Below are 19,742 nucleotides of genomic sequence, written 5' to 3'. Positions count from 1 at the left end.
AAAACAACATACATCACATGAAAATATATTTTTTATTTGTGACTTGACTTGAAATTTTCAATCTTTAAAAAAGAAAAAAAGTGTGATTTTTTTTAAGAAGAAAGGGAAAAGGAATTTTTTAGCTTCTGCCTACACAAGGCAAATGAAGGAGCCCCAAGTGTGACCTATATCTTTGCATTAGAATCTATGCTCCAGTTCAGTAGTCAGCCCAAAGTCACTTTGACTGCTCCCAAAGGAGTATGGTTCCCTTTTATGTAAATTTCCTATAATTAAAGAAAACATTATTATCTTTCTGAAACAAAGTCATAGAGGAAAGAAAGCCAAGAGCCTTCATAATCTTGCCCTCCACATAATCCTTGTTGACAACAAAAAGAATGTTAAATCCCACACAGGATGAAGAAGAAGCCAACCATGATGGGCAGTGGAAATAACTTTTAAATGGAATAAATATTTTCTCTAAATATAACCACTCCTAACAATTGCCTTTCCTTTCCTGTCAAGCAGGAAAAATACATGTAGGTAGTACAAACCCCTCTCATCCAGTAGGTGATTGATGGAGGGAGACCCCAGAGGCCACGTCTGTTCCCATCCTCCCAGCAACTTCTGGGAGAGTGCCTGGGTTCCACTGAGTATGTGTTGGCCTGACTGTTTTAGTGGTTCTATGACTGAATGCAGTATAGCTAATCTGCCTGGCTTCCTTGGATGCAAAAGGAAAGAGACACAGCAACAATGTGGACACACAGCACATTCTCAAAACAGCAGCAGTAGAATGGGGTCTTTGTTTGATTGGCCCTTTGAATTGGCATGGTTTTCTGTTGCAGACTCCTTATGTTGTCAGTGTGCATCTCAATTAAATGCTTCCTTTAAATCTCATGGAGTCCAGAATGAGATGCAGCTAAGCATGATAGTGACTTTGGGATTCTGAGTGAGATGGTTCAGAATGCCTACAGGGAAGAATGCATACACACACACACACACACACACACACACACACACACACACTATATATATATATATATATATATATATATATATATATATATATATATTCAAATAAAGCCACAACTCAAGTTCTGTTCTGAGGAGGTGCAGACAACATTTAGCCAGGCACAGTAGCACATGCCCCCCACACACACACACTGATTCTCAGAAAACATCTAAGTAAGGGGGCACACTGATGGAGAATGTGAAGAGAGTTCATAGGAAGTCCTGTGCCAAATGGGAACTTGCCAAGGATCTGCCTGCTCAAGAAAGGGAAATAAGACCAGACTTAGGGAAAGACTTCCTTTTGACCAACATTTCCCAAGATTCTCCTCTTATATTAAGGCCATTGTACCCTGACTTAAGCAGAGCCACAGCAGGTTAGGGCTTGAAGAATCATTTCATAAGGGAACAAAATCAGTTCTGGGAGGGTTCAGCCCCCTTAGCACCCAAACCAGCTGCTTTATTTGTACAGAACCCTTAGGTACTCATCAGCATGCAAAACTAAGACAAGACATGGGTGACTTGGGAAATAAGTTAATTAAGATTAAGTCTTTCTAAATAGTGTCATACGAGTATTTTAAGGACTTCAGAGGCAGGGACGTCTTGTAAAGTGGGAACTTAGACCACTTTACAGTTTCTAATCTGCTCCCCTGAAAGGAGAGTTAACTAACATGATGTTGCCTATACAGCTCCCTTTAATTAATAATTTAATAAATTAGACCCCTTTCTATCATATATAGAAAAAAGAAGAATTTCCACTACTAAAGTAAACACCATTGATGTGTTGTTCTGAGAAAAAGCCCAATACCAAAAATTTTTTAAATTTTTATTGAGTAAGAGCCTGAGGTATTTAGAAGACGAAACAAATGCACAGGTTAGCTGGACTCTGAGACTGGCGTGGGGCCTCTCTGTTCCCCAACTTTCACCAACAAGGACCAGGTATTTTGTCTGCATAATTTATCAGAACCAAATAACATTGAAAAAGAAACTCCAGGATTGAAGAACATTTTTTTTTTACAAACATGCAAGTCTTAGCCCCACAATGTCCCTGGTACATGCAGCCAGGCAGAGAAGATTTGTGGGAAGTGGTGACTGGGAGGAGGGCAGTAAGCAGGATGTAAAGTAAATAAGTAAAATTAATTAATTAATTAATTATAAAAACTGGGCTTCAGTATATCTTTTTAATAATCATTTTGCAAATGTCAAAGAAAACAGAGAAGCTCTGAGTACTTGTTGCACCATTGTATTTAATGATATGAAACTGGGCATTCCATTCAGAGCCTGCCCCACATGTGGCCCATACATATACAGCCGCCAAACTAGATAAGATGGATGAAGCAAAGAAGTGTAGGCCGACAGGAACCGGATGTAGATCTCTCCCGAGAGACACAGCCAGAATACAGCAAATACAGAGGCGAATGCCAGCAGCAAACCACTGAACTGAGAATAGGACCCCCGTTGAAGGAATCAGAGAAAGGACTGGAAGAGCTTGAAGGGGCTCGAGACCCCATATGTACAACAATGCCAAGCAACCAGAGCTTCCAGGGACTAAGCCACTACCCAAAGACTATACATGGACTGACCCTGGACTCTGACCTCAAAGGTAGCAATGAATATCCTAGTAAGAGCACCAGTGGAAGGGGAAGCCCTGGGTCCTGCTAAGACTGAACCCCCAGTGAACTAGACTGTTGGGGGGAGGGCGGCAATGGGGGGAGGGTGGGGAGGGGAACACCCATAAGAAAGGGGAGGGCGGAGGGGGATGTTTGCCCGGAAACCAAAGAATTATTATTGAGTATTAAATAAATTTTAAAAAAATCAAGCTTCTTCCTTATCTCCACCCAACCCCTGGCTTAGAAAACTGTCAGTGTATCTTTTCACCAGTATCTTTTTTTCCTATTTTCTTTTCAAAAGAGGGAACGTAAGTTTATAGACAGCACTCTGAGCAAGACTTCCATCTCTGCTTCTCCATCTTGCCCTGGGACTATGACCATGTGATCTGTGACCACTTCCCAAAGACCTAAAGCTCAATATGCCTCTTTGTGAAATTACATGAATGAGGCTGGCTATGCTCACCCTGGGGTGTACCACAGAGCTCGCTGGAAGATGAAATCCCATGGCTGAGCCCAATTTCAGACAGGAAGGATCTGGCGAGTCCTGACTTTCCCTTGTCTATGGGGCTACTCTGAGGGGCAAACACTGCTAAGGCAGAAACCACACTGTGATGCCATCCATGCCTCAGCTGGGAGGATTTGCCACCTCTCCTGTACAGATGTGGCCAGTGTGCAAGCTGTGTGTATATATGTATATTTGAAGAAGAGATGATAAATAACCCAGACTCATTTAATTCAGAAATAATCAAACTTAAATAAAAGAAACAGACACCTTGATTAGCAGGTTGTCCCTTTCTACTAGAGGCTGCAGCTACACTACTGTTCTCTACATGCCTAAGGAATAAAAGCAAGTCTCTGGGCACTAATCGGTAACTTTGGCACAAATTACAGTGTAAAATAAAGAAAGAAAACTTGTTCTTTTTGCTTCTACTATTTGCTTGTTTATTTGTTTTTAAGACATCAATGCACTTCGAGGTTCAATCTGGGCTTGAAGTAGGTAGCCCAGACTGACCTGAAACTTAAGATCCTCCTGCCTCTGACTTCTAAATGCTGGGTGCAAACACGTGGCACCATACCTACCAGAAATATGTTTGTGTCCACACTACCTTCTTGATTGCTTTCTGGAGAGAGAAACCTGAGCCTGTACATTCTCTGCAAAGCCATGAAGAGCCCCCTGCTGTGTCAGGTGACCCTGGAAACCCACATTTCTGAGAAGCCAATTGCTCCGGCCAGTTTCTGCATGCAGGCCAGCTGAAACGCCTAGGTACACAATCATATGTGTTCTGACGAAGCTTAAAATTATCAAAGAGCTTCTTCTGGGTCTGCTGCATCCCACCCAGAGGACTCATCTTAAATGACAAATTTCTCAAATCAGCCGCCTATTGCTTTCCTCACCCCACAAAGCAAGCTTGTGTTAGTAACTTGAGAAGGCACTAAAAGACGCTGTTGGAGAGGCCACATTTCCAGCCCAAACACGACTGATTGATACCACCTCATGCTCCCACTGCTCCATCACTTGACACTTGGTACCAGCCAAAGATGTAAAATCACGGTGCTTTTATTCCTAGACCCAGGGCCCCAGTACACACACAGATTCAGACAGTGGCTCCAAACTAGAAATCCATTAGATCTGTATTTCCTCTGTCTCCTTTCTCTGCTAATGCTAAATATTAAACTTCACAAATGTCCAGTTACTCAGATCATAGCAACAGTAACGTGTGCCAAAGAAGATAAAAGAAAATATTTCATGGTAGTCCTTAAACTCTCTTGAGGTGTTATTTAAAGGCAACTGAGGACCAGTTCACAAAGAGGAAACCTTCATAACATGCTTTGGCCTGGACTGGGCTAGTTAGCAGTTATAAAAACATTTATTATTTCACTATACACTGCTTTGCAAGGTAATCTGACACAAGTTTAATGTTGTGCATATTGACTCTGGTAAATATGTATAAGATTCTACCATTCTTAGCCAGAAACAAAACCATTTGTTTTAAATTTAAATAGTTGCTTTTACTTGTTTGTTTTTTAAGGTTTTGAAACAAAGTTTTGCTATGCAGACTAACTGGCCTTGAATGCATTATGTAGTCCAGGCTGGCCTCAAATTTGAAATCCACCCTCAGCTTCCTTGTCTCTGGAATTACAGGCATGTGTTACCACATCTTGTTTAAATTATAGTTATTTTTCAACTGATACATCAAAACACAAAAATAGGACAGGCATGGTGGCACATTTTGGTTATCCAAGTTTCTACCCGGCTGAAGCAGAAGGATTGCAAGCTAGAAGGTAACTTAGGGTTACTATTGTATCACTGTCAGAGAGTGTTGGAGAAGGTAAAGAGGACTGACAGAAGGCCACCCTAGGTTTTAACACACATATTGTGCAATATTTGAATCACATTTAACATTTCTGTCTTCTCAAACATTCACTCTTTTTGTTTGGTGAAAACTTCTGTTTAATTTTTTCTAAATGTACATATCTTACCTGAAATGTAGTTTGTGGCTGTGACCTATGGTTTCCCTCTGTGCAGAAAAACCAGAACTTCTTGCAGTCCTCTGACCCAGCCCATCCCTCCCTGAAACTTTTGGAAAAGATAGAGAAGTCACAAGAGAAGCTAATGCGACTGGATTGACTTGCATCACTGTTCTCCATTCAAAGAGAAGGGTGATTTCCCACGTGAAGATGTTTGATATACCTTAAACCAAAGCTGTTCCTTTAGGGGAACACAGGAGTTTATTTTAACGAGATAAACCCAATATTCTTGTCTATTACTGGTGTCTAACAGTCCTACGGTAGGACTGTTATATGAATTAAAACACACGTCCCAAGTATCTGTGGGCGCCCTGAAATCCTTCTTGCTTTAGAGAGTAGATGCTATTTGAAGAAAATCAATCCACAAAGCCCTGTGAATAGAGGCAGCACCTGATCTGATGGGACTGTAACCAGCTATGGTTTGAAATACCAGTCACTCCTGAAGCTGCTGCTTGCATATTGGCATTGTAACACAGTGTCTCTCTCTCATGTCACTTCACCAAGCTCTCCACTCTAGTTGGTTCTGGTTAAAAGTTGTTGGATGGTAACTCAATCCTCATTTGGTCCCCTTTAAAGCAAAGCCAAACCTGGTAGACTATAGACATTTTAGAGAATGGAGTTCTTCAGAGGACCTTCCCACGTTTCCAGCGGCTTCTTCAGGGGTACATTTGTTGCATGAGCATTTCCAAGGGAACGCACAACTTTTCTTTAGTTTTAGTTTGGTTTTGGTGGTGGTGGTGGTGATAGTTTGTTTTGCTTCTTACCATAGTTTATTTTAAATTTTTAATTTTTTCAAGCGCCTTTTAAAATTTTTATTCATTTTTACTTTTTGTGCACTGGTGTTCTGTATGTATATCTGTATGAGAGTGCCAGATCTTGGAGTCACAGGCAGTTGTGGGGTGTCATGTGGGTGCTAGAATTTGAACCCAGGACCTCTGAACCAACCAATGCTCTTAACTGCTGAGCCATTTCTCCAGTACCAAAGTTGTTTTTTGTTTTTTGTTTTCGTTTTGATTTTCTTTTTGGTTGGTTGATTTGGGTTGGATTGGGTTGGGGTTTATTTTGGGGGGGGAGGTGGGTTGTTTGTTTGTTTTGAGACAGAGTTTCTCTGTATAATAGCCCTGGCTATCTTGAACTCACTGTGTAGACCAGACTGGCCTCAAACTCACAGAGATATGCCTGCCTCTGCCTCTACCTCTGCCTCTGCCTCCTAAGTGCTGGGATTAAAGGCCACCACATCTGGCCTTGATTTAATTTTTAGTTAGCTTACAAAGTAACCAGTTTTCTTATGGCATTTTCACACATACTTGGTTTTGGCTGACTCTCTCCCTGCCCACCCCTACCCTGATTACACCCTTCATCTAGCCTTCTCCAGCAGTTGTGTTTTTGAAGGCACCCAAGAACTCTGTGATGTTCCCAGTCTGATTCAAAGATCACAAGAAACAGGAATTTAACTCAGTGCTTTGAAAATGTGGTTACCCTTTAAATGCAGGCTTACCATGAGGCTCACTTCAGAGCACTTGATTTAGTGAAATGGTGACTTGGATTCACAGAAAAATCCTTACTCATAGTCATTGAATTGCGAAGAATCAACATGCCCTCCATGGATAGGTAAAAGGGGGAGCCATGGTGCTCTGAGAATGTTCAGCAATGCACAGACGGGAGCTGCTTGCATGGGCAGCCCCATGGCCAATACTGAGCATCTCGTGCTAAGGGAAAGAAGTCAGATGGGAAGGGATAACTCCAGAAATGTGTCACCTAAAAGCAGGGACATCTGAGAAAATGCTATGAATGGGGAGGTAGTGTTATTATCACGAGTATCACAAAGTGTGTGTAGATGAAGCTACATGGTCTAACCTGCTGCACACCTAACACATGTAAAACAACTGGTTTCTTTTAAGCAGCCAGCCTGCACCATGTTTTCAAGTACATCGCAATAGTATTTATGAGTCTAAGCTTACCTAAACATGAGAGAGATATAATAAATGCACCACGCAAGTCAGACGTATTTTTTCCCAACTATAATACCAGCACTCGGGAGACTGAGGCAGGGGAATCAAGAGTTGAAAACCATGTAATGAGACCCCGTCTGAAACAAGCAATTAGAAAAAAGGCCAGATGGCAGGGATTTTCAATTCCACTTAATCTGCTGGGACCACTGGGGCACATGTGGGCTGTCATTAACCAAAGCATTGGCATGTGATGTTTTCCCTTTCCAACTTGTTAAAGAAATGGAGAACACACTCATGGTTTCCAAAAACAGAGTTGGGGGAAAGAATTGTTCATGAAGATTAAGAGAGTTTTAAAAGGTGATGATTCTATAGAACTCATAGTACTGGTCACAGCTTTTCATTGTCAAAATCCACACAATTGTGTGTACACTGAAAGAGAATTCCTGAATACACTAAAGTATCACTTTAGAAATGCTATGGTTTGTATATGCTCAGTTCTGGGAGTGGCAATATTAGAAGGCATGGCCCTGTTCAAGTAGGTGGGGCCTTTTTGGAGTAGGCGTGGCACTGTGGGAGTGGGCTTTAAAAACCTCATCCTAGCTGTCTGGAAGTCAGTATTCTGCTAGCGGCCTTCAAAGGAATATGTAGAACTCTCAGCTCCTCCTGCACCATGCCTGCCTGGATGCTCCCTGCCTTGATGATTATGAACTGAACCTCTGAACCTGTAAGCCAGCCCCAATTAAATGTTGTCATTTATAAGACTTGCCTTGGTCATGGTATCTGTTCACAGCAGTAAAACCTCAAGTAACACAACAACCTTCCTCTGACATTTTTTAAATTAGAAGTATAATTCTTGTTTTCTTACCATACAAAATTTCCAAGAACCACTCATCACCCTTTCTGCTCCTCCTTCACTTTGTCATAAGTCACCTTGATAACAGCAAAGGGAATCCATCAAGTCAAAGTGGCAGGCAGATAATATCTCATGTATATCAACAGAAAAATATTTATATATTATCAGAGAGAATTCAGATAATGTATAGTCCACTATAATATATGTTGAATTCATAAGCCGGTAAAGTCTCCTGGATGGCCATTTAATTGTAGTTATAAAAGGTCCACTCCAGGAATCTATCCTCAAAAACTGCACACACACACACACACACACACACACACACACACACACACACACTCACATACACAGGGGCTGGAACTGGTGGCAGCAGGCCAATAGTCCTGGTTACTGGGAAGGGAGAGGTAGAAAGATGACAAGTTCAAGACCTTCCTGGACTACAGAGTGATTGTGAGACCAGCCTGGGCAATTTAGTGAGATCTTATCTCAAGGATTTTTAAATGGCTTAGAAATGATACAGTGGCAGACCACTTGCCTCACAACTGCAGCACTGTTAAAAATAACAAGTCATAAGAAATTAGAGAGCTGTTGAATGGATGTTTAATCTATTCATAATAATAAGAATAATAAGAATCTACTTGTGCAAGAAGGGAATAAGGGTGCTGAAGGAGGAGTGAGGAAGACAAAGGTCACAAGCGACAAGAAGTGGAAAGGGAGCTGGAGGGGAGTGAGAGAGCACAATGGAGGAGGGGGATAAGAAGAAGAGAGGAGAAAAACAGCCAAACAGTTTTTGTTTAAAAATGAACGAAAGTTCATCCCCTGTAAACTGATTAAAAAAACAAAAATAAGTACATTTATTTTCAAAAGAACTGAGTATTTGAGGACTATGGAGTTAGGGAGGTCAGAAGTGCTTGCCACGCAGAAATGAGAACATGAGTTCTCGGGATCTATGGGAAAATGCTGAGCATGGAGCCACATGCTTGTAAGCCCAGCACTGGGGAGACAGAGATAAACTGATCCCTAGGGCTCACCAGCCATCCGGCTTCACCAGCAAGGCCTAGTCCATTGACAGACTCTGTTTTTCAAAAACAAGGGAGATCACACCCGAATAAAGACACCCATAGTTAACCTCTAGTCTCCACGCAAAGTACAGAACACACACACGCACACGCACACACTCCAAGTAAGCATTTAAAAGACTATAAACAAGGGCTTTTTGTTACCTAGATCCAAAATACCAAGAAGAAACCTGAAGGGATTTTGGTGTCTTATGATAGAACACAGAGATGCCAAAAGGAATAATGGCTCCACTGGTTGACATCATACTAGACACATGAAGATCAGCGAGTGCATAATGCTGTTGAGAACAAACATTATTTTTAAGTACATTGGTTGCTATCAGTAGCTGCCAGAACAACTCATTCTTCTGGAAATCAGTAAGGCAAAGCAAGAATTAAGCTATCCTTTCTGCAAGTAATCACATGGTTAATGAAAAAAATTATTCTTTGAAAAACTCTAATAGGTTCAGACAAAAAAAAATCAGCCATTTTAATTTTCCTTTACTGCGTTTGTATGTGTGACACTGGATGAGGAAAGAAGGGGACTATTTGGTAGCATTGACCTACTCCTGTGCTCTAAATGCTACCCTGTGGCTGATTTCAAACTGTCAGCACAGTGTCACTAAACATTGGTGCAGCGTATAATAAAATAAACATGTTGTCAAAGTAAAATGTGTATTTATCTGTTAATATTTTGAGTTAACAGAAAATTGTATAAAGGCACTTATCATGATAAGGAAATTCATACTTTCATAGTGGTCTTAGTTATTTTCGAAGTGTGCGCCAAGGCGGTCTTCAAAAGAAAGCATTTAGTTCTGTGCTCTAAGTTCCAGAGGGTTAGAGTTCATGACTCTTGTGGCAGGCAGCATAGCAGCAGGCTGGCTGAGAGCCACGAGCATAAGGCACAGAGAGATAACTAAGAATGGTGAGGGCTTTTGAAACCTCAAAACTAGGTCCCAGTGACTCACCTTCTCCGACAAGAACATTCTGCCTAGTGATTCCCAACTGCTTCCACCGTCTGGCAACCAAGCAACCAAGTACTCCATCATATGAGCCTGTAGGGGTCCTCATTCAAATGCAACAGTAATTTTACAACACTGTAGAAATAAGGCCTGATTAGTTGTTTTCTAGAAATTTCCAGAAGTTTCCTGTTTTTGAAACAACATAGCTCCATATAGGCAAAGCCATTAGGTATGAAAGACAAGGGTCTCTGACCTGTATTCTGGTGGTAATATCCCCTCTGTAATCAATCAATCTTCTGTGTCTCTGTGTGCCTCTCTCTCTCTCTCTCTCTCTCTCTCTCTCTCTCTCTCTCTCTCTCTCTCCTTTCCCCTTTCTTCCTAGTGGTTCCCGTTCTAATCTCACTTTAAACTTGAACAATCATTAAATTAAATTAGGACATAGAATTTGAATCCCACTTTGGCTGCTACTGAAACCTGGACCACCACAGAATAAGAGCTTCTATTGGCTTATGCCAAGGTTCAGAAATGCTAGGACTGAGTCTTTTGCATTCTCTGGAGAAATGAGACTAGGACCCTCCAAGATGCAAAAGTATGATTATAAAATGTAAAGGGATGGGCTCAGATGATACCATGCATGCTGAGTAAATACTTGTGCTCTAGGGAGCCATTTCATAATTTATAAGCCATGTAAATTATGTCATACATGAATTATAAAATTGTGTAATAGTTTCCTGTTACAAGAAGATTTGGCATTGCTGCCATAAAATCCTACTTTCATTTCTAGGAATAATCTCCTCCATGCAGACAGTGGCTAATGACTGATCATCTCCCACCCCACCTGCACGTTGCTAGCCATCTATTTCTGCCTTCAGTACTGATTCTGCAAACATCCCTTGTACTCAGCAAGAAATGCAAAATGAATTAGTTAACAGTGGCTGGTTTTGTGGCATAGCTAAGAGAAATTAAAACTTTTTAAGTGTGCCAAAGCTAACTTATTTTCCTAAGTGAATACAGAGCACAGTTACCTTTGTAGTGGTTGAAATAGCACGGAATAAATTGAAACAGTCCCCATAAATCCCAAGAGCTGTTTGGAGACCCAACTGAAGCCCAGCAATGGTGTTTAGTAAGCAGAATTACATTTGATTTAACTTAGCCACCTGTCAAGATGAGGCATGGGTAGTGGGTATAAATCTTTATCCACTAGCTTGATGTGCAAAAATACATGCATCTTGTGGCCCAAGGGGTGAGAAAAAATCTGGCTTCACTTGTGAAACAGGAAAAAGGAAAGTCAAATTAATATCTATGACCATGTTTCTTCTGCATACGGGTTCCCAACAGTTTTTGCTATATAGAATTTTGTACAATAGCATTTTACAGAAGAATGATTTGTTTAACAGGCACTGAGGAGTATCTACACGTGCCATACTCTAAGTTAAAGAGAACACCAGTGAAGAGACAGACCTGTTCCCACCCTTATGGAGTAGATGGACTCATGTTAGAGACAGGAAACAGACCAGTGGCCATGTAAATATTTGACCAGATGGTGTCCAGTGATGAGAGGGTCTCCATAGAGCACTGATGGAGATTACATAATCTAGGAGACCACTTTTGAAGGGATGCTCAAGGAAAATCATCCTGAGCTGTAGGCAAGCGAGGCAAGGCATGAAGAATGAGGTGGACTCAGCCAAGCCGTGGAACAACATCATACAGGGGTGGCAGGCCTGCTGCTGCTGAGCGGGCTGAGCTCTGCGTATGTCACAAGAGCACGCACTTGAATGACAGCACCATGAGCAGGACAAAAATGATGAAGAGGAAAGGATGAGGAGGAACCATTCCCCCAGGTGCTACATGTGACCTTTAAAACTTTGAACGCTGGAGCTAAAGAGATGGCTCAGCAATTTAAAAGTGCTGTCTGCTCTTCCAGAGGTCCTGAGTTCAATTTCCAGCAACCACATGGTGGCTCACAATCATCTACACTGGGATCCGATGCCCTCTCCTGGCATGCAGGTGTACATACAGAAAGAGCACTCATATACATAAAAATTAATAAATAAACATTTTTTTAAAAAAAGAACTTTGAACACCATCATTTACAATGATGTAGAAGGAACTGGATGTCATTTGTGTGAAATAATTCAAACAAGTAAAACACCATATGATCTCATTCAGACATGGTATCATATAAGACTTGACTTTCTGTTGATCATGTTAGCAAACACATACCTATTATCTCAGTGTTCTTTGAGACAGGGGGAAGGGTGAGTTTGAAACCAGCTTGGCCTACAGCATGAGATCTTAACTCAGAAACAGAAGGAGAATTAAGGTCTTCTTCATAAAAGATAAGGTTACAACAGTGGTTACAGAGGTCAAGGGACAGGGAAGAGGTCAGTCAACTGGTACACTATAATTGCTCAGTAGAATAAATAAGTCATAGTATTCCATGACATATCATGATGATTGTAACTGCAATAATGCATTATGTATACCAATACATACATAATGAAGAACAGGATCTTGAAGATATTGTTACCAACTACCATAAAGAAATTACAAATAGTAAGTTCACATATGCTAATTAATCTAAGTCAATCACTAACCAACCTGTGTAGGAACCTAAACACAATCAATGTGCAAGAGAGAGAGAGAGAGAGAGAGAGAGAGAGAGAGAGAGAGAGAGAGAGAGATTCATAGAAAAAAATTTGTGTAAAGGTGAGACATTTGGCTTAGACTTGGAAGGAACAAGCAGCCATTGTACAGAGACATGGCCTCGTCTGTACTTCTATGCATTCTGGTTGCAATTAGACAATAAATTAAGGATACCAAGATGGACACAGAGGACTGATTAAGGGATGGCTGGAACCCGGCCTGGAGATCCCCAGTTTTCTGGAAGCAAACTTGGTAGAAAACTGGTGAAAAGACAAGACCTGTCCATCTGTCAGAGGCAAGGGGATGGAGGACCATTGCAATGAAATCAAGATTCATTTCTTATGATGTGCTTTTAAATTATTATGCCCCCATCATCAAAACCTCACCTCAATGCCCATCAGTAAATTAGATGAAGAAGAAGAAGAAGAAGAAGAAGAAGAAGAAGAAGAAGAAGAAGAAGAAGAAGAAGAAGAAGAAGAAGAAGAAGAAGAAGAAGAGGAAGAAGAAGAAGAAGAAGAAGAAGAAGAAGAAGAAGAAGAAGAAGAAGAAGAAGAAGAAGAAGAAGAAGAAGAAGAAGAAGAGGAGGAGGAGGAGGAGGAGGAGGAGGAGGAGGAGGAGGAGGAGGAAGAGGAAGAGGAAGAGGAAGAAGAAGAAGAAGAAGAAGAAGAAGAAGAAGAAGAAGAAGAAGAAGAAGAAGAAGAAGAAAAGAGAGAGAGCGCAAAATATAATATAATAAAAATGGGAACAGAATGCATTAGGAATACACTCCACACTATGGATGCATTTCACTGACCAAAAGAATTCATACATGACTGAGAACTCGTTCAAACTTCTGTTAAACATCAGAGAGTGGTGGCACATGCCTTTAATCCCAACAGTTGAGAAACAGAGGCAGACAGATCTTTGAATTTGAGGCCAGCCTGGTCTACAGAGCGAGATCCAGGACAGCCAAGACTACATAGAGAAACCTTGTTTTACAAAAGAAAATAAATTTGCATTAAAATTTTGTAAGGTAAAGAGAATGACTGAACCTCCTCCTTACTTGACATAGTGAGACCTAGTCCAGAGAAGAGAGCTTTGGTTTCATGTAATGTCAGTGCAGCAAAAAGGACACTTTTTGCCAAAATTCCTCAAGTGTTTTTACTCTTCTTTTTCCCAATATTCTTTTTTAACAATTTTTATTTATTTATTATATATAAGTACACTGTAGTTGTCATCAGACACACCAGAAGAGGGCATTGGATCCCATTACAGAGGTTGTGAGCCACCGTGAGGTTGCTGGGATTTGAACTCAGGACCTCTGGAAGAGCAGTCAGAGCTCTTAATCACTGAGCCATTATTCCCAACATTCTATTGGAGTATTCTGAGAAGTAAGGCTGCGTGCACTGTGTTTATTTCTCCATTCATTTATTTCTCCATTCTTCCAGAAAAGCCATTTGTCCTCATCTGCCTTCCTGTTGCTGTGATAAATATCATGATCAAAAACATGCACTTCTGGGTCTCAGTCAATCATTGATGCTCAGCACAGGAACTTGGAGCAGAAACCATGGAGGAAGACAACCTTCTACCTTGCTCTCTGGCTTGCTCGCTTTTATAGCCCAGGCCTATGTGCCTATGGATGGTTCTGCCCACAGTGGGCTGGACACTCCCACATCAATTATCAATCCAGGAACTCTCTCACAGACATATCCACAGGCCAGTCTGATCAGGACAGGTTTTCTTTTTTTTTTTTTTTTTTTAACAAATTAGAAGCTGTTTTTTTTTTTATTATTAACTTGAGTATTTCTTATATACATTTCGAGTGTTATTCCCTTTCCCAGTTTCCGGGCAAACATCCCCCTCCCCCTCCCCTTCCTTATGGGTGTTCCCCTCCCCACCCTCCCCCCATTGTCCCCCTCCCCCCAACAGTCTAGTTCACTGGGGGTTCAGTCTTAGCAGGACCCAGGGCTTCCCCTTCCACTGGTGCTCTTACTAGGATATTCATTGCTACCTATGGGGTCAGAGTCCAGGGTCAGTCCATGTATAGTCTTTAGGTAGTGGCTTAGTCCCTGGAAGCTCTGGTTGCTTGGCATTGTTGTACATATGGGGTCTCGAGCCCCTTCAAGCTCTTCCAGTTCTTTCTCTGATTCCTTCAACGGGGCAGGACAGGTTTTCGATTGAGGATTCTCTCTTCCCAGATGACTCCGTTGTGTGAAATTGACAACCAAAACTAACCAGTTACAATCAGCATTATTATTCCATTTATTATATGGTTCTGGCCTACTGTTTCCCATGTAGGTTGCTGTTTTCTATTTAAACACATATAAACACCGACTTAAAAGCATTCCTTGACCATAGCAGAAAGTGTGTCCACACACAGAATGTGCCAGAAGTCCTAACCCTGAATAATAGGGGTAGCTGAATATCCCAAAATTTCTACTGCTTTCCCAGAGTTCTCCAACAAGACTAATTCCCATCAGCCCACAGAGGGTCTACCAGCTGTCATAATAACCTTAGCTTCCATCCCTCCCTGCCCCTCTGCCCACTCCCTTGACGATGCACCCAGGGACCACTTCACAAATAAAGCATTGCATTCAAGTCCTGCTCCAAATCTTCATCTTCAGAATCTGAAGTTTAAGAAACCCTAAAGGCCAAAGTTCACTACATCCCAAAAACAACCCTCAATTTTGTCAACTTTACCAGCTTTGCACAAATAACTTAATGGACTTGTTGGATAAAGTGACATGTAACAATAGCAAGAGAGACTCGTTCATGAAATCATTTTACTCCACCGCCCAAAATTTGTTTGTGGGGTGTGTGTGTGTGTGTGTGTGTGTGTGTGTGTGTGTGCATTCACCTGTACACACATGGACATGGAGACCAGAGGTTGATACCACATATCTTCTTCATTTACTCTACATCTTAGGTCTGTACTAGATCAGTCACTGACCTTGGATCTTATCAATTACAGCTAGACTCTCTGGCCAATGAGCTTAGACCTCTGCTTGTCACCATCATCCCAATCCAGGACTTGTGCTATGGACAAGTACTACCACCATAACATGGATTTTGGAAATCCAAACTCAGAACCTCATGCTTGCACAGCAAGCACTTTACTGATCAGGCCTTCTTTCAAGCCTTAGTCTCCAAAAATTTTACATAAAGGCCTAGTTGGGTGGATGATAAGCCTTTGGTGAAGTTTTATAGATAGATCAATGCTATTAACTAGAGCCCTGGTAGCCACAAAATTAATTTTAAAAAAATCTATCAGCTCAAAAGAAAAATATTCTTTTCTGCCAGAGGATATTTTTTCTCTTGAAGTATCCCATAAAAGAATTCTATGAAAAGACTACACGGTGTCTTTACCTAAACACAGGAACCCGGAGCACAACGGTACACTCTGTCCCCAAGAAACACAGGTCAAGATACAGGCCAGTACATATAGCTCTCTAGTGGCTAACACAAGGGTGGGTCTCATTGTATGGCTTACGGATGATGGTCCAATTTGGGGGCGTGTCAAGTGTACCAGAGCAGGGATTTTCTTTTTTTTTTTTTTTATTATTAACTTGAGTATTTCTTATATACATTTCGAGTGTTATTCCCTTTCCCGGTTTCCGGGCAAACATCCCCCTCCCCCCGCCCCTTCCTTATGGGTGTTCCCCTCCCAACCCTCCCCCCATTGCCGCCCTCCCCCCCACAGTCTAGTTCACTGGGGGTTCAGTCTTAGCAGGACCCAGGGCTTCCCCTTCCACTGGTGCTCTTACTAGGATATTCATTGCTACCTATGGGGTCAGAGTCCAGGGTCAGTCCATGTATAGTCTTTAGGTAGTGGCTTAGTCCCTGGAAGCTCTGGTTGCTTGGCATTGTTGTACTTTTGGGGTCTCGAGCCCCTTCAAGCTCTTCCAGTCCTTTCTCTGATTCCTTCAACAGGGGACCTATTCTCAGTTCAGTGGTTTGCTGCTGGCATTCGCCTCTGTATTTGCTGTATTCTGGCTGTGTCTCTCAGGAGCGATCTACATCCGGCTCCTGTCAGTCTGCACTTCTTTGCTTCATCCATCTTGTCTAATTGGATGGCTGTATATGTATGGGCCACATGTGGGGCAGGCTCTGAATGGGTGTTCCTTCAGTCTCTGTTTTAATCTTTGCCTCTCCCTTCCCTGCCAAGGGTATTCTTTTTCCTCATTTAAAGAAGGAGTGAAGCATTCACATTTTGATCATCCGTCTTGTGTTTCATTTGTTTTAGGCATCTAGGGTAATTCAAGCATTTGGGCTAATAGCCACTTATCAATGAGTGCATACCATGTATGTCTTTCTGTGATTGGGTTAGCTCACTCAGGATGATATTTTCCAGTTCCAACCATTTGCCTATGAATTTCATAAACTCGTTTTTGATAGCTGAGTAATATTCCATTGTGTAGATGTACCACATTTTCTGTATCCATTCCTCTGCTGAAGGGCAACTGGGTTCTTCCCAGCTTCTGGCTATTATAAATAAGGCTGCGATGAACATAGTGGAGCACGTGTCTCTTTTATATGTTGAGGCATCTTTTGGGTATATGCCCAAGAGAGGTATAGCTGGATCCTCAGGCAGTTCAATGTCCAATTTTCTGAGGATCCTCCAGACTGATTTCCAGAATGGTTGTACCAGTCTGCAATCCCACCAACAATGGAGGAGTGTTCCTCTTTCTCCGCATCCTCGCCAGCATCCAGAGCAGGGATTTTCAAATGGAGTCCTACTTAGTCCCAATGAGAAGCAGCGACTGGTTATTAGCCTAGAACTCAGAACCCGTCCTCCCCAGGGCGTCGCCTAAATCTTGCTTTACGTTAGTGCATTACTCACAGTTGGGTTGTACCTGATAGAAGCAGCTTTTAAAAGGTGGATTTATTTGGAGTCGTGGTTTGAGAGGACTTCAGCCCTCAATAGTTGGTAAGATGTGGTCACGTTGCTTGGTCAGTGGTTGTAGGAGCAGATTACGTAAACTGTTCACATAGAAGTAGTTCTAGAAAACAGAGAGTGACAGGAACCAGGGATCAGCTAACCGTGTCTGCCAGGTGGTTCTTTCAGACACTGTCCTTAGTAGTCCCAGCATCTGGACGTTTCATAGCTACTATTAGCACCTGGAACCAGTAAGGACCATCATCAGTGAGAAAGAGGAGTCCTGAGGGTTAAAGCAAGGGTACGGAGCAAAAGAGAAGTTTTGTGTTAGGATGAGAAGCGGTGAGGAAGCCAGCTCCACAGGTCCCATTTGGTTACTACTGCGTAAGACAGGGATGTGACATGGAGAACTTTTGTTCTTGTTTCAAAGCTATCTTCCCAGAGCTCCACCTCCTAGCCTAGAGGCTGAATCACCAACAAAGCATCATTTCCTCCCCTCCCCTCAGTGAAGCAGTTATGATGATGATCACAGTTATAACCCATTTCACTGTTCTCCCATGTGTTTTCTTATGGTTTGGTTCACTCAAAGAATCCTCAGTAAAGATAAATGATAAAAGTGTGACTGTTGCTGTTCTAGGGGCAGTGTAACCCTCCTGTGTCCACATATGTAGTCATATGACTGCATGCACATCTACTTCCCTGATGTTTTTGAAATACAAGATGTGACAGCTTTATAGCTGACAGACACACATGTGAGTGCACAGGGACACCAGTTTAGCAGCCTTACCTTCTAGTAACACAGAAGTATGATGTAATCATGGGAAACTAGGAAGCCAAATAAATGCTTCCACCAATATACCATAATAAAGATGTGCCATCTGCAAGCCAAAGGATGTGTGTGCCAAAAAAGGCACCTAGCTCTGTACACCTGATGGCAACTTGTAACCACTTGGGCTCACTGGGATGTTGATAGGAGGAGGTGTGTGAGGATCTTAGTTTTCTGCCATTTTCTCCATAGGTAAGCAAACTGCTGAAGTCCTGGTACAAAGTTAGGTATTGATTGTTATGGGACTGATCCAATGGTGGTTGACCTTGTTTGGTCAAGCCAGAGCACCCAGTTGCTTAGTCAAACATCAGTTTAGATGTCTTCATGAAAGTATGTTTGAAAGAGACTTGAACATCCATGTTTCTTGCTACATTCTTCACAACGAGAACACGGAGTCAGCCAATAGGCCCACTAACAGATAACTGGTTAATGAAAGGTGACATGTATAGAAGTTTACTCATCTGTAAAGAAGTATAAAATTTTCAGGTAACTGGACGGATCTGGGTGGTATTAGGTAAGTGCGATGACCCATACTCAAAGAGATGCTTGCCCTGTCACAGATGTGGATCCTAATGAATAACATCTATATGAAAATAATGGCGTGCAAGAGCGGAGCAGTACAGACATGGAACGAGACGGAGGGAACAAAGGATATTAAGAATCAGAGTGAGGAGGGTTGGGGATTTAGCTCAGCGGTAGAGCACTTGCCCAGCGAGCACAAGGCCCTGGGTTCGGTCCCCACCTCTGGAAAATAAAGAAAAAGAAAAAAAAAAAAAGAAAGAATCAGAGTGAGGGCATCGGAAGGTCCCATGTGACATAAAAACAGAAAGAAGGCTACTAGAAGCTGGGAGGCCTGACGGGGAAAGGGGAGAATTGGGAACAATGTGGGAAAAACAATCACAAATTTCATTTGAAAAATGCAGTATCGAAAGCTGACTCTCTGCATTCCAATAAACACGCCCATCAGTAGATTCCTCAGCCCTGCAGTCCATTTCCATGGACAGAAGCACAAGATAACATCCACACTGTGAGCAGCTGAAGGACCAGCCAAGAACACCCTGAGGAAGTTGAAGAAACAAACCAGGTTCTTGGGGAACACAAAGGGCTGGTCTTACAGAGACGATACTGAGTAGGAGAGACTGGGAAGAACCAGGACAACATGTTTTTTTCTTTTCTTTTTTCTTTTCTCTTTTCCCTTTTCTTTGCTTTTTTCTATTTTCTCCAGACTAAATCTGGGACCTTGCTATGGTAGACCAGTTACCCTATCACTGAATTATGTCTCCACATCCAAAACTTTATGCTAAAGAAGACTATACTTGGCTTCAGGCAAAACTAAAACAGTGGCTACCACAGGCTAGAGAGGGAGGGGCAAAGGAGAATGGAAAAACATGGGTCTGTGGGTATAAAGTTACAGATAGGAGGAACAGTCAGTGTTCAAGGCACCAGGAGAGGCTATAGTCAATCATA

The sequence above is a fragment of the Rattus norvegicus genome, chromosome 3 (assembly GCF_036323735.1).
Source record: "Rattus norvegicus strain BN/NHsdMcwi chromosome 3, GRCr8, whole genome shotgun sequence".
NCBI classification, from domain to species: Eukaryota; Metazoa; Chordata; class Mammalia; order Rodentia; family Muridae; genus Rattus; species Rattus norvegicus.
This window is presented reverse-complemented; position numbering follows the sequence as displayed.